We start from the raw sequence: 16381 nt of genomic DNA on the forward strand, positions 1-16381 counted from the left end.
ATAGCCTGCTCAGAGAAAATAACAGGAGGACAGTAGCAACCAGGCTGCTGTGCTGAGGAAGTCGAGGCTCCTGCTGGAGATAGGCCTGTCCCCTGACCCTGGTCCAACCCTAGCGCCCATCCAGAGCGGCTGCTGGGAGCAGGGGGCGTATAACATCTCTACTGAAAGCCACCCATCGCTCCTCACTCTAAGAGAGGCATTTCCCACAGCTCTCCCTTGACCTGCACAGATTGCAAGGCCACAAAACAGGCACCACAAGCTGCCAGGTAGAACAGATGTTCAAGTCAGCGTGAAGGCAGAACCTTGGAAAAAACTTGATGCAAAGTCTTAGGCTGTGAACCAAGAGGAGAGGCTGGTTTCCCCCTGATGGTCACTGCTATCTTTACATCTCTATTTTCTAATTAGAATCATTCTTATCTTGTATTCCAAGACTTTTTTTTTTTTCTTTTATAAGACATCTGTTCTGAATCTATACTGTTCCGTGTTGGCTTAGAGGTGGGGTGTTGACAGATTAAGACCAATGAGTTGCTGAGAAGTCTTGTTTTTCTTTTTTAAATACATCTCAACTACATAGAATCAGATTAAAATATAACCCTTGGTTCTAAGCACAGTCACCATTAGCCCTGGCATGATCCTATTTATTTGCTTCTTTAATTGGGTTTTATTTTTAATTATAACAACACATGTAAATGTACCTGCAAAAAACTACCTACATCAGTAGTTTTTAAACTTTAGCATGCATCAGAATCGCCCAGAAAGCTTGTTAAAACTCAGACTGCTGGGCCCCACCAACAGAGCCTCTGATTCAATCAGTCTGGGATGAGGTCCAAGAATTGTCTTTTCTAATAAGTTCTACATGATGCAGATACTGCTGGTCTGGGGACCACACTTGGAGCAGCACAGAACAAGAACTTCAGTGCCAACTGACATACACCTCTATGCCTCTGTGCTCCTCACCTGTCCTGACCCCTGCCTCCCTCTGACATGTAGCTACTTCCCTGAATTTTGGGTTTACAGTGATGATAAAGTCTTTTTAAAATTAAGGCGAAATTCATACATCAAATTAACCATTTTAAAGTGTACCTTTTGGTGGCATTTAGAACCTTCACAGTGCTGTATGACCACCACCTCTGACATAGTTCTAAATCATTTGCATCACCCCCACCCAAGAGGACTCTTTACCCAGTGATAAAGTTTTTAAACCCCCAAATATATCCTCTGGTCACCTATCATGTGCTTGAAAATCAGTTCTCCACAGAACATCCTGAACTTCACCAATCTCACCCTTAGTGAATTAGATCAGTGTCAGAATCCCGTTACTAATGCTGGCCAGAGGTCAGAAATTAAAAGCAGAATTTCCCCTGAAGACCCAGTTACCTCCACAGGTAACAAGATGACAGCACCACCAGGTTTCTTATCAGCACCACAGAGCAAGGCAGGGCCCCCTGGGGTTTCTAACTTACCAAGGGCCAAAGGAGAACAGAGTGGTCCCCTTCATAGGGTCCCGCTGACCTGACTCTGGAACTCAGCCCAGCCATGCCTGTATGGCCCTGTGAAAGCACAGATTCTCTCTCTCTCTCTCTCTCTCTCTCTCTCTCTCTCTCTCTCTCTTTCACACACACACACACACACACACACACACACACACACACACACACACACACACAACCTGGGAGAGTTTCTGCTTAAATAAAGCATTAAGATGGAATTACACTTCAGAACTACCATGGAATAATCTAAAATATTAAAAGGGCTGCAAGAAGCCCAAGGAGCCCAGATGTTCCCCAGTACCTCTGAGGCCATAGCGTCCCCCAGCGACATCCAGCTGGCTCCTGCAGCTCTGCTTCTGTCCTGGCTGTCCACTCTCTGTACTGCAGAAATCCAGCTGATACTTCAAACCTCAATGTAAGGCCCCAGAGTTCATGGAAGGGTGGTGGATGCCACCAATTCATTATAACTTCTCCCTCCTCTCATCTCCTGAATTTTGTTATTTCCATTTCTATAGCACTTTCAACATTTACTCTTGTGGTGTACATATACCTATAACGATCCCTCCGTGTCTTATTATAAGGGTGTAACTTCCTGATTACTAAGTAATGCTGGTCTCACGGCAGGCAATTAGTGGATGCACGATGATTAAAAAAACGATAAAAAACTGTCATCAATTGGGTTCATCTACCACGCTCCAGAACCTCCCTTACATAAAGTATCTAGTTTAATCCCACTGACAACGCTGCAGAGTCTATAAGATATGGAATGACTTGCCCAAGATAAGACAAATATGAACCTAGTAAAGACGGGCTCTAAACCGGTTCTCCTCCTGCTGTGACTGAGACAAATCTTCTACTCATCTTACTCGTGTCAACAATTGTAACATTTCCTTAATTCCAACATCTTTAAGAAAATTTTTTTAAATCTCTGTAATTGACTTGTGTGCATATGTTTGAGGCTGAGAGAGGTCACTAATTTGCCCAACATCATACAGCCTTTCTTTGTCCCAGCCAGTGTACAAGTCCAGCCTATGCTTAAACATTTAACTAGGAATGAGCACATCTCCAAAAATGTCAGGCATACGGCAGGAAGTCAATACTTACTGACTGAACAATGAACTGTGATTCATTCGCTTAAACGGAGAGCCTCTGAATTCGATTTTCTCCATTGTTTAGTGACTACACGGTGGCTGCAGAGAAGAACTCCATCCCTGCCCAGTCCCTGCTGGTCACAGGGACTTATCTCCAAATAGAAGTTCTAGCATTTGCCCTTAGGAGCAGAGTCCTCCCAGTGCTGGAATGATACCAGCCTAGTGCCTTTGCTGCCTCTCCGCTGTTATGTGTGTGGTTCTCTGGCGATCACACAAGGAAGGAATAAAGTTTAGCGACTATTAATCTATTTTGATGAACTTTTCTCTCCCTTACAAGCAAATCTGCTAGCACTGTAAATCCCAGAGATTATTACTCCTTTCCCTTTCAGTGACACCTTTTATTTTACATTTGATGGATGTCATCCAGTTATTTGCTCTGGGACCATCTGTCATGCTAAACAAAGAATTAGTTGGGCCTCTTCCTTACTAATGACTGGCTCGTTAATCTGATTTTCTGGATTTCCATTTTACAGGTTTAATTGGGCTCCTGGCCAGTGAAAATGATTCCTTTGGACAAATGCATCGGCCGTTAAAAACATCTGTCTCTTCTGACTTGCTCCCATGCCTGCTGTAACCAAGTCTAAACTGACATATCCTATATTTTTTTTCACTTCTCCTTGCTTCTGGATGATGACTTGCCCTGTAGGAGAGAGAGAAATTTGCCCCCCAAGATGGAACCAAAGGGCCTTGAGTCATATTGAGCCTGCTTCTTCCATAGATAGAAGAAAACTTCTAATGTCTCTAGAATTCATAAGTGGGCATAGGTAAACTGAGAAGAGAAGCAGAAGCAGAAACTAATATTTTCGAATATCTATCATGTGATGAGTGCTTTAGATCCACAATGCTATTCAATATCCACAAAAATTATTACTGTTATTATTGTTAAAACTATTATTAGTACCCTACAAGGTAAAAGTATTGATAATAGAACGTTTTTTTGAGCATTTATTAAACACCAAGCACTATTCTTCTGTACGTACCAGCTTTCTGTTTTATGGTCAGAAGAGAAACTGAGGCATAGGGAACTTATACAACACACTCAAAGACACACAGCAAGTAAATGGTGGAGCTGGAATTTGAACCCAAGTTTATCCGACTGCAAAGTTTATGCTGGTGCCTCAGACTATGTGAGGTTTCCAAACCTCTCTATGGAAGGAAATGGATCCCAGGTCATTCAGTTCTCAGTTTCCCGGATAAGATGCCCACCAATCAGGCAGATCTTTCTCTGGTAGGGTTCATGTCAATTTCCCAGCCCTGAGAAATCAATGCTCTATTGTTGCACAGGAGTGAATAGTGCTGCTATTGAAATTGGTGAGTAAGAGGAACTATAATGGAAATAAATTCAGCCTACAGGAGAACGGCTGCCCTCCTAGGAAGTGACATTTAGAAGCTTTTCCAGCTAGAGGACCTTTCTGGGTCCAGTACAATGTGAAGAATCTGTCCAACCCAAGAGAAATGACCATCTCTAGAGGCATACGTTAGTTATTTCTATCGCAGCCCTTGCATTGTTTCCTCCTCCTTAAAAAATGAGAGGGAACAGCTAGCTGGGTGTTATGATGCACAATTAACTTTTCCAATTTCTTTGCTCATTAATTCTATTCAGATTATTTAAAATAAGTCTTGACGTTGATAGGCCTTTCTCTTCCTCTCCACCTACATAATTCCTTTAAAGATCATATTTCTTCTTGAAGAACAAAGAAACAGGCTTCCGACTACTGGGCCATAATTGTCAATAAATAGCCATGGGTCTCATTAGGATGCAGCTTTAAGTGTCAGGATGGCTTCTACATGGCAGGTTATGTCGTCTCTGTCATCTTGAGTTCATTTTCTGAAAGTGCTCTGCTAAGGCACTACACTATGTGTCTGAATCAAACCTGGGTTCAGCATTTAGAACAAGACACCTATCAGCAAGCCACCTCCTCTGCTAGACTGTTTGATGTTGAATTTATTGTTTGTCAAACTGGTGTTTGCTCATTTTATGTCCTAGAGGCTCTGGGATATTAATGCAATATGCAGTTTTATCTGCCTGTTTCTAGAAAGAGTGGGTCTAATGCCTAACACAACACTCCTGCTGAGGCTGAACCTCTTTGAAACAGATTTGCCCATACAATTTTTTATTGGGCCCCTAACATAGCTCCAAAATAGCTTTACCAAGAATAGATTTGGGATAAGATAGTTGATGTGAAGCCAATATTGTGCTCTCTCTCTTTGTATGAGGGATGTGTGTGTGTGTGTGTGTGTGTGTGTGTGTGTGTGCGTGAGTGTGCTTGTAGGGCCGGTGTTGGAGGGAAGACGTGTACTGAGGTTGCCAGCACACTACTGGCCAAAAAATACTGACAAATCAACTGCCACTTTCACCAGTCCTGCCAAGAGACTTCTTGGGGCCTTCACTGACTACGGGGAATGCTAGTCAGGTAGAGAAAAGGTGGTGAGTTAGAAAAGCATGGGACAAAGACCATGTCTAGATCTAGACCACACAAACAAGAAAAATCAGTAGGCCTGACTCTCTGAGACTGTTTTTTCAAATATAATAAAGGAGCTGGGCTTGATACGTTTCCAATTACATATTTTCAAAGAAGACTCTTCTTCTGAGTTTTAAGCATTATAGCACATTGGTTGGGATCCCAGACCTGTGTTTGAAGCCTGCTTCTGCCATTTGCTGGTTTGGTGACCTTGAACAGGTAATATCGCCTTCCTAATTTTTTTCTTCTGGAAAATGGAGACATTAATGCTACCTAATGACACGTTGTCATGAGGAATGAATCTACCATGGCATGTAAAGAGTTTTAGCCCTATACCTGACACATCCTAAGTACTCAGTGCATATTACCTGTCCCTGCTGAACTAGAGGCACAGATGCCTGTATCAGCCTAATACCTTAGAGGACTTTGGGTGACTAACCATGGCAACAGTTTATATGTAAACTGGAGGCTGTTCAGGAAGTGTCAGGGTTGCCACATGGGCTACCTGGTCAGAATCGACCAGGGGTAGAACACTGAAATTCTTCTTGTTGCCCTCAGCAAGGATGACTTTGCAGAGAAGACCACCCATGGAGACCACAAAGTCAATGTGCTTTGTGCCAGAGATCCGACCATTAATCAGCTGCAAGTCTTATCTTCATGTTTTAGCTTTTACGGTTTAAAAGGAAGGGAAGAAGTTCTTGGGATGCCCACTTGACCCTGCAAAATGGAAGTTCATTGTCTTTCCTCTCCTAGTTTTGTTGGGGGATAAAAAGGCAAAGATAATAAGTGCAGCAATAAAAAAAGAACTGATATGGATTTGAATTGTCATCCTGGAGTATAAAATTTAGGAGTATTTGAATACTCGCAGTTAATATAATAACAGATGAAAAGCTAAAACAGAGACAGTCTATGTTGAGTTCTAGATCAGGATGCCAGAGCTTCACAGAAAAAGGAAACACTACCCATGGAAACCTTAAAGACAAATTTTAAAACTTACTATCAAAACACCTCCCCTGCTTCCTCTTTCACAAATGTCCCTGTTTCTTGTGCACTGTGAGTTTAATATGGTTTTGTAAAAGACGAACTGAGAAAGGGTTAGAAAAGATATTGCAAGGAGTCAAGCTTATATAGCCTTCCTACACTTATATAAGTTTTTCTCTTTGAGATATCACGTAGCCTATTTCCTTTATACAGGTAGACATTCTGAGGTCAATTAATTGGCTGAAATCTTCCCAAGCCAAGCACTGTCTTTTCTACAACATCCCAGAATTTCAGAAAACAAAAACTAAAGAGTGGGAAAGGCGAAGAAGGAAGAAAGGTAAAAGATCCAGTGTCTGTAACATCTGTGATTCTAGTTTCAGCTTGATCATGTATCAGACACGCAATTTTAGGCATGGTAACTAGTCTCTTGGAGTTCCAAGGTTATTTTTCTATGAAAACGGAACAAATAATAATTATCCTTCTCTTACAGAAAAGTAAATGAGATAAGATAATAAAATGCTTTCATGTTAACTATAAATTGTTTTACAAGTACAATGAGTAGGGTGTTATGACTGACCTGTATATGTACCCAGGAACCCGAAGATTTTAGAAGTATTCTCACTGACAAATTGCTGTAGAATGAATGTTTGTGTCCTCCCCAAAATTCGTATGTTGAAACATAATCCCCAATATGACAGTATTTGGAGGTGGGGCTTTTGGGAGAGACTAGTGTTCTTATAAAAGAGACCCCAGAGAGCTCTCTCTTTTTATAACATGTAAGGACATGGCAACAAGATAGCCATCTATGAACCAGGAAGTGGACCCTTCCCAGATACCAAATCTTCCAGGGCCTTAATCTTGGACTTGCCAGCCTCCAAACCTGTGAGAAATAAGCTTCTGCTTTTATAAACCACTCAGTGTATGGTTTTTATAGCAGCCTTAGTACAGAAATCAAGCTGATGATCCACATATGCCCACTCTATTGATTGTTTGGGGCATTGACATTTGCCATTGGGCCAGTAGCTATATATACTCTGTAGGGCTATAGCTATCTACAGACTGAAAGGCTAGAGGCAATACAGAATATGAGAAGAAAAGCAAGAAATGGATGGGCAGAGCGATAGATCAGCTGTGTCTTCAGCCACATGGGATGAATGGCAGGTGCACATAGCCGCTTCGAGAATGACTAATTTTATTGATACGCGCAAGATATTTTAAAGATCCTAAAAGGGCAAGAAAAACAAAGCCATTAATTTTCTAGAGAAGCAGGGATGCTTCTTTGGGACATGGGATTCCCAGACAGACTTGGAGATAACTGGGCTGCTAGATATAACAGGAAAACTTTGCCAATATGGGATTTGCATGCCTCCTTTTGGGACAGCAGTGGATGGATTTAAACCATCTGTCAAGCTGTTTCTCAGAAAACACGGCCACCTCCCCAAGAGAGCCATGAATATTTGTAAAATGCCAACTGCTACTCTGCTACTTCTTGGGGCTTCCCCATTGTACGCTCTGTGTCATGCCTGTCCTATCCTCCACCAGCAGAAGCGTCACTGTTGGAGAGTCAAACTGTGTGCTCACCACTTTGTATGCACGGTCTGCCCTCCGGCACAATGACCTTGGAGGAGAGATACTATGCAGCCCCACTTTACTGATGAGTTAACTTACATGGATAAGGTCACTCAGCTCCAAAGTAGCAGAGCCTGGATTTGAACCTGGGTCTTTAAATTTTGACAATGTCCACTACACCGTGCAACCCTGAAAAAATCTAAAGTGTCTACTGCAGAGCCTTTCCAAAGAATAGCTAGTTTAAGACCAGTTACCCGGAGGGATTCATCCTGACACACATCCCAGCATTAACGAATTTCACACAGGCTTACATCAAAAGCTACCTCCTTAAAGAGCCCTCCCCCATCCCAATTTCCCAGCTGGAATTCAGCTTTTCCTCCTCTGATTCTCAGGGCTCTTTGTTTGTAGCTCTCTCGTTGCACGTATCAGCTGCTGTCCTGAATTACTGGAAGAGGGTACATCTTAGGTCTCTTGTACTGTATTATCTTCGAGGATTAGACAATGTGTCCTGTTCCCATTCAACCACCTCTTAGTATCTGGCGCCCAAGTCATAACTCATATCTGTATTCTACTTCATGCCATTAGTTCTCATTATTGGACTGAATCTCATTTGCCTGGAGCACAAGCATGCAAAGGAGATCTAATTACATCCCCAGGTTAGAATTCAGGCCCGGAGGCCCAGACAGGCCACATTATGTCACCTTGCTACTAACAGGTAAGGCTCAAAGCCAACCTCAGAACTTCTGACTTGAAGCCCAAGGCTCTTTTCAAATTGCCAGGCTGCTTCGGTCCCTGTTCACTAAGTCAAGATCAGAGAAACACAAAGTGGAGGTAATTGCATGGAATTTTACAAGTGGGTCGTGATTTTACATCAAATACTCCTTTGAGTGGTTGGTAACACAACATGGAAAGCCAGGTCATGCTTTCCTGTGGGAAACAAAGAAGCACATTACAAAGAAGCTCTTCCCCACCCGCTGCCGAATCCACACATTCATTAAAGGTCTGGCCGAATTCACATCGTCCCTTGAACATTAATCATGTTTAGACATCTCATTAGGGATACTGGCCCCAATTCTACTATGTGTTACATTTATCAATCAATCAGCAAATACTTATTCAGCACTTTGGTGCCCAGGCTGTGTCAGGTATCACAGGAGTCATGGGGCTGTGACCTCACGGAGTTCACCATTTCCTTGTAAAAACAAGCCAAACATGTAAGATGTACAAATGACAATACAAAACGAATGCCAATGCTATGGTACTCGGAGCAGGGCAAAGGATAAGAGCTATAAAACAGAGAAATGCCCCACCCCAGAATCACAATAGTTTACACAACTTACGATCTTTCTAGACTACAATAAAATCAGTGCTTGGCACTGTGAAGTCCACACTCATCCTACCTCATTTTATAGATGAGACGACTGAGACACAGAGATGGCAGAGTGCCACAGCTGGCAAAGGGTTGGACTGGGATTTCAGCTCATGTTTGCCTAACTCCACACACACACTCGCATAACTGCACACACACCTGGTAATAAGTAGTGGATAAACAGGTGTTATTTACACTCCCTCTGCCTTAGGAGGAGAGGAGATTCTCGTACTGAAGGACATCCTCTTTGCCGAAAGGGATGATGGCTTTGAGGATGGAAGACTGGAGAAACCAGGTCACGGCTGAACTATCCTACACACCAAAGGGAGACGTGGAGAGAAAAGGTGGGGATGGAGCTTGAAAGAAGTAAAACATCACCAGCAGAGATGGAAAGGTAGCAGGATGGGAGATCCAAGTGAGTGGATCACTGGGGGTTGCTTGGTTCCAGAAGAGGCACTTTGGGGGAAGGGCGAGAAATAGTGGGTGTGTGTAGGTTTTATTAAGAGTCTTTGCCATTCAGTATTTGACATAGACACTCTGCTTCATTTTCACTAGACATTTGCAATTAAAAAAAGCAATACTATACCTGCTCAATAATCTTATTAAAATTCTGTTTGTTTATCTCTGCAGAGGTGGTTCACATCAGGAACGCAGTTCTGCTTCAAGAAAACATCCAAGAGTTACAGCTGGGTTATGAGGGATTTTATCTTTCTGTACCTTTTGGGGTTACTGACTTAGCTCTTTGTTGTGAAAATGTAAAAAGAACATCAGAACAGAAACCCAGACATGCATCCCAACACCCCCCTCCCCGACCCCTACTGGCAATTACGACTCTGTAGGAAAAGCAATTAACTGCTCCTGCACCTCAGTTTCATCTAAAAACAGATAAGCACCCTCATATCATAAGGCCCAACGTGCACCTGACACAAAGTAGGGACTCAAAAATGTCACATCCGTGTGTTTCTCATCCCTTCACTTGCTGGGTCCTAGTCTCCTCAGCGTGAATGTCTTCTTCAACTCCTATCTCCTAAGATTCCATGCGGCTAGTTTCTTTTGTGGTCATTCAATGACTCCACAAACATGTTGTAAGCACTTACTTTGTGTTAAGCTTTCCACTCACTTGCCCCTTACACAGTTCTTGACCCAGTTTGACTCAGGCAAACAAGAAAGTTTAAGTCATGACGCTTTCTCATTTAAAGAGCAGAACAAGAGCAGAGATTGAGAAAGAAGGCTCTGGTGTCAGGCTGCCTAGGTCAAATTTCTGCTCCACTCTTTACTGGCTGTGTGATCTTTGGAAAATGACTTCACTGCTCTGTGCCTCTTCTGTGAAATGGTGGTAAGAGTTGGACTTACCTCATAGGCTGTCATAACAATTAAATGCATTAGTAATATGCCTAGCCACTCAACAAATGTCAGCTGATTCTTTATGTATAACTGATTTTCCAAGAACTACAGATTATTCAATAAGACAGAAGATTAGCTAGGTGGTGAAAATTGTGGAGGAAGGCTGAGGACAACTCTTTAACCAAGAAAATGCTGAGAAACTTCTGTTTCTTACACAGAAGAGGTATGTTCAATCCACTTCATAAGGACTCATATCAGATATTTCAGAGGAAGTAAGAAAGCCACTACTTCTACGCCTTCCCTTCCACATACACAAAGAACACCTAAGAAGCAGTTACACAGCGCCCTGAAATAATTAACACAATCGTATTAAGAGCCCTTGGATGATTTCTCCATACTGCAATCTGAAAGCGGTCGCCCCCTGGGGCAGGCAGTAAAACGGCAAGCATTTATTCTGCAGAACAAGACAGAAGGCCTTGGGTACGGCCCCCTCTCCACCCTAATTGCATTCAGTGGATTCACCATCACACACTATCACAAGGTGTGCATTCCTTCCGAAAACATTTTTCAGCTGAGACAGTGGAAGTGATCTTGCCCGGCCTGGAGAAGTTCCAAGGCTAGAGAGAGAGGGGGGAAGTGTCTAATTTCATGCTCCCATTACACACAAGCTGGATTAGAAGAAAACAGGGAGGAGGAGTAGAGAATGGCGATTAAAGAATCAGACAATTTTAAAGTCCAAGAAACACACAGAGAGAAGAACCAATCAATTTCTTTTTTTTTTTTTTTTTTTTTTTTTTGCAACAGATGTTTTGCTTGCAGTTCCGAATGTAGGAAGGACGAAATAGGAAGAGAAAGAAAAAAAGAAAGAGCTTAAAGGGAAGGGAGTCAGGGAAGGAGAGAGTCAGGTTGGCAAACACGAAGCTAATCCCAACGCTTTCCTCCTTCCCAGCATCACCATGCTCTGTTCTACCCACTGGGGACGGCAGGGTGCCCCTCTGCCTTATCCCACACCTGCAGGCATTTTCTCACCAGGAAGGCAGAGGTAATCAGGCCCATCCCTTAAGCATCTTCATCCTCTTCCTTTCATAATCAGCTTCTAAAGTTCTGTTTGTTGGATGTGGGACTATCCAGACCAAGCACTTGAACAGCTATAGCTGCTCGGGCCATGGAGCTATTCTCTTTGCCATTGATCACAAAGACAAAAATCAATCCCGGCTAAGGAGAAAGAAGTTAAAAACAAATTGCAGGAATTGATTTCTGTTCAGACCTTCTGACTCTCAGTTTAGGAGGAGGGTACGTGAATCTCCCTGTCATGAAAATACTTCACGTGTCCCAGGCTCAAAAGCAAAATCTGGGTATATTACACACACACACACACACACACACTTTTATCTTAATGTATGCTTTTATATTATTTTATTTTTGCCTCCCGATAACTATCAGAGATGAGAATCCATCTAAATCATAAGCTCCCATGAGAAGAGGACTGGGTCTGTCTTGGGTTCACTATAAAATCTCCAAAGTGGGGCCGTATGCTCTGTGAATAGTAGTAACTCCAGAAAAATGTGAGGGACTGATGGAATCAATGAATGAATGAAGTCCCCTCCTTGCTATTATTGGCTCTTTCAGTTATGCTTATTTCTGCATAGATTTCTCACAGTATGTAATTATTTTTCTGCTTTATTGCTTAGCTTATGTATTATCTCTCTCTCTCTCTCTCACTAGACTATAAATCCTCCCATGGCAGGAACTTTTAGTTTAATTTTTGATCTATTGCATTATCTCCATATTGAGCCATCAGTAAATGGATGTGAAAGGAAATAAGGGAAGAATATTCAGCAACTCTCTTGAGCAATTCGCTACATCCCAAATATCTTTTTTTTTTTTTTTTTTTTTTTTTGGCGTGGGGCGCTACGTGGGTCTCTCACTGCTGTGGTCTCTCCCGTTGCGGAGCACAGGCTCCGGACGCGCAGGCTCAGCGGCCATGGCTCACGGGCCCAGCCACTCCGCGGCATGTGGGATCTTCCCGGACCGGGGCACGAACCCGTGTCCCCTGCATCGGCAGGCGGACTCCCAACCCCTGCGCCACCAGGGAAACCCCCAAATATCTTTTTTTAAAAATTCTGACATTGGAGAAATGAGTTGGGAAATACTTCCAAATAACAGTCCCCTCTACATGTCTGACTCAATGGACTGTCCCGTAGAGTGAGCAGACTTACGGAATTTTAGCATGAGAAGGGAATTTCTGGAGTCATACAGCGCACTGCCTTCCAAACTGGATTCTATGGCCCACTGCCTTCCAAACTGGACTCTTCTAGAATTCTACAGCAATGCTTTGAGAGTGTCCATAAAAAGGTGAAGACGAAGGAGGCTGGGTGGGTGGGGGAGCTGATACCGTCCCTCACCCTTCTTAAACTAGATCCATTCCACCTGCATCGGTTTTACATATTGCAACTCCTCGAACAACGCTGTCTGAAAAGTGGTTCCCGCTGTTAAGAGCAGTAACAACAACAAAAAGTTTGAAAGCTCTACTTGGATGCCATCCTCTCCTTTTGTGATAAGAAAACTGAGTTCCAGGGAGGAAAGTTAATTGCTCAAGGTCACAGAGTGAGTTACGGTGATACCAGGCTTAAACGTAGGAATACTTGCCACCCCTCCCCCACCTGCTTACTCCATACCATGGACACTGTCTCCTGCCATTAAAGGTCTCTCTTTGGAGTACTGGCTGGTCCTGAAGTTGGACTCTTCAAGTTAATTCCCTTCTTTGGGAACTGGCTTGAGCCCTGCCTTCTCCAGGAAATGTCCTGATCATATCATGCCTCATGGGTCTCCCTCGCTCTGGAAAGAAGCCTCGCATACCTTAGGTGCTTTGAGCTTCATTCATGGAGACCTGTCAGGCCATCCAGTCCTACCTCTACATCTAAACTGAACAAAAAATGAGGACAGCCACCTTGTCAGTATTGTCTACCATTATATCCCTTTCATTAAGAACAGTACTAGGAGCATATTAAGTGCTCAAGAAATGATTGTTGAATGAATGAATCAACCAATCAACGATTCTGTCTCAGACAGCCCAGGGTACATAGGAGGTGTTCAATCAAATCAACTTGATTGATTAGCCACGGCTCTGCCACTATTAAACTCCAAGAAGACCTTATTCTGGCTGACCATGAGGGCTTTCAGAATCCTAGTCTCAAAAGCTTCTTGCAGAAATCCAAAATGTCCGTTTACCCCGTTAGCTAGTGATGCAGCTAAAGGAAGAACGAGGAAAATTTTAAAAAGCTGAACCTCTGAAATGTATATTCTAGTTAGAATGGTAATGAGGAGAGAACTGGACTTAATAGTCTGCTTCTCAGTCAACAGCCCAACTGCCTTCATTATCAGCACTGCTGTTTTCACAACAATACAATTATCTTGAATAGAAGGCCCCAGAAAAGGGATCCTCCTGGGAGCTGCGCTTAGCAGAGTGGGTGTTGGGGACTTGCTGGAACTTGGAAGGAATGATAACAGGGAGACCTGATCGGGTCACGCTGCAACAACTCTTCTGCATCCTGGAATGGGACACAAGAGATGCCATGCCCCGAACTACATCATGGAAATTGGATCAAGTACAGAGAGGTGCAAGGCAAGTGTGGAAGACTCTAGAAGAGTGGAGCTGGGGATGGTAACGATGATCAACTTGCTGCCACTCACCCCCCTTGGCACCGTAGTGACGAGTGTTTGAATAATCCTCTTAGTGTATCCGAGGGACAACTCTCAGAGGTGGGTGCGTGATTACATTCTACTGAATTCCATTAAGCCTTTCTTAGGTTAATGACTCAGCGAAAGTTTCTGATCTGAAACAAAACTGAAACAGATCCTGACAAACAGTTCACTGAGCAAGGAGTGGAATGAGGCTTTCTTGGCCCGACTATCTACCAAGACAGGGAGAGCATCTGCCTATGTCACTTTTACAGTCATCTGGAAAAGTTCTGGGAACACCAGCTATTCAGTGCTAATGTGAAGATCTTCAGCTTGGGGAAATGAATGAGAAATGGATCACTGTCCTCTTTTGTCATCCTTTATGAACCCAGGCAGCCCTGAGGTCAGATCCTCCTCATGCTGACATTTATTGAGCTATATAACACAGGGTGATTCTCTAAAATTTCCTGAATTTCAGTTTCCCCCTTTGAAAAATAAAGATGATGCTATGTACCACACTGAGATCCTATGAAGATAAAGTAGAATAAAAAAAAAATAGTAAAATGCACACATGCCAGATATAAATTTGACACTAAATAAATGTGAGGTCCTTTTCCAACAAAGACAACGATTCTTCCAAATTGCTGATTGGTGGGTAAAAATTGGTGGGGTGGCTAGGTGGAAAGAACATTCTGAAGAATCACTGCTTTGGAAATAGGAACTCGCAGATTTCCAAACAGCAACAGCGGAAGATATTTGAAAGTTGTGTGGCTGATCTCATGCCTTTGAGCTGAATACAGAAACGTCTGTGGTCCCTGGAAAGCATACCCACCTTCCAGACCAGAATGCCCAGGCTGCATCTAACGATCTGAGGCCCCTAGATAATGAAACACTATGAGTGCCACTCTTCCTGTAAGATGCACTGCACAGTAGACAATGCCACGACTGCTCACCATGCTAATGGAGACACTTAATTAACAAAAGCAGCCTTTCCTACTGAACTATGATAACACAGTCTTCTATGCAGCTATTACCAATTACTCAGAGGTGATACACAAAATGAGAAAAACAAACAAACAAACAAAAAACCTGACACCCCTAAACCACACATACCCATCCATGTACTACCAGAAAGGCAAATACTTAGGTTCCAATACGTAGCTAATTACAGAACAATTCTCTGAGATTAAGGGAAAACACTCCTTGCTATGTTGGCCTAGTAAGCAACAAGCATTATAACTTCCATGGAGCCTCAGCAGACCTCTTGGGAAGAATCTAACAGGAATCATTTATTAGAGATAGACACAGCAAAGCTTTGAATAGAGTGAAGAGATAGCCATGCTGAAAGGATTGATGGTCATCCTGTAAATAAAGAGCCCCTCCCAGGAGTCACTCTGTCTCAGCAGGAGACACTGGGGAATCATCAGCATCTGGTTTGTAATTGATGTTCTGCTGTAGGAACAGACAGGAGGGATTGATCAGAGAGAGGGCAGGACGTGAGCAGAGAAAAGGAATCCGGTGAGGGCTCTAAGAAAATATTTTAAATTCTCAGAGAAAATACTTAAAAGTTGGGGAGAGGAAGAGGTACCTCTGTAGAAGAGGAAGAAGAAGAGACTGAAGAGGTAGGGAGAGGAGCTGGACTGCTCATTATCAAAGAAGCAAAGGAGAGAGGCTGCTTCAAGGAGGAAGGAGCAGTCAGGAGATTCCAAAGCTGCCCACCGAGTCCACTGATATCATTATTGAGTGGTGTTGTCGAGATACCATTCAAAGATATCTTTGATGAACTTGGCAAAGGGAATTTCGAGGAAGTGGCAGAGGCAGATGTCAGTCTCAAGTGGGTTAAAGAGAGAAGGAAATGAGAAAAATGGGATAATGAAGGTAGAGTGCGCTCAAGAAATCTGGCCGTGAGTGAAAGATGGGGCATTTCTAGAGAGGAGTATGGGGTTCAAAGAAAGTTTTGTTGTTTTGTTTTAATTTAAGGATGGTAGATAGTTTAAAATATTGAAACACTGATGCAAAGTCGGAAAGAGGGATGAATAAGCTAAAGACAGAGGGGACAGAAAGATAAGCAATAAAGCCAGGTCCCTTAGAAGGCATGGGAATGGGTATTTGGATTGAGGAATTTTATACGGGGATGCGAGCGATTCTATTTGTCTTGTACAGTCCACCCTATCTACAATCCTGGATGCATAGCGGGGACTCAAAGAGAGAGTCTTTCCAATTTGTCTTGAGTTGGCTTCCCCCCAGAATTAAGGCCTGAGACAAGGGCTTTTGTGCAGGTAATTTCTTTTCTCGGAGGGATTGTTTGGGTTTTGTTTGTTTATTTTTGAGAAA

General features: G+C 43.0%; 1 protein-coding gene across 1 annotated transcript in view; it reads right to left on the reverse strand.

Annotated features, from left to right (window-relative positions):
* SORCS3 (sortilin related VPS10 domain containing receptor 3) overlaps positions 1–16381 on the reverse strand; it is a 592231-nt gene that overhangs the window by 112746 nt on the left and 463104 nt on the right. The window lies entirely within an intron of this gene.

The sequence above is a fragment of the Kogia breviceps genome, chromosome 2 (assembly GCF_026419965.1).
Source record: "Kogia breviceps isolate mKogBre1 chromosome 2, mKogBre1 haplotype 1, whole genome shotgun sequence".
NCBI lineage: Eukaryota > Metazoa > Chordata > Mammalia > Artiodactyla > Physeteridae > Kogia > Kogia breviceps.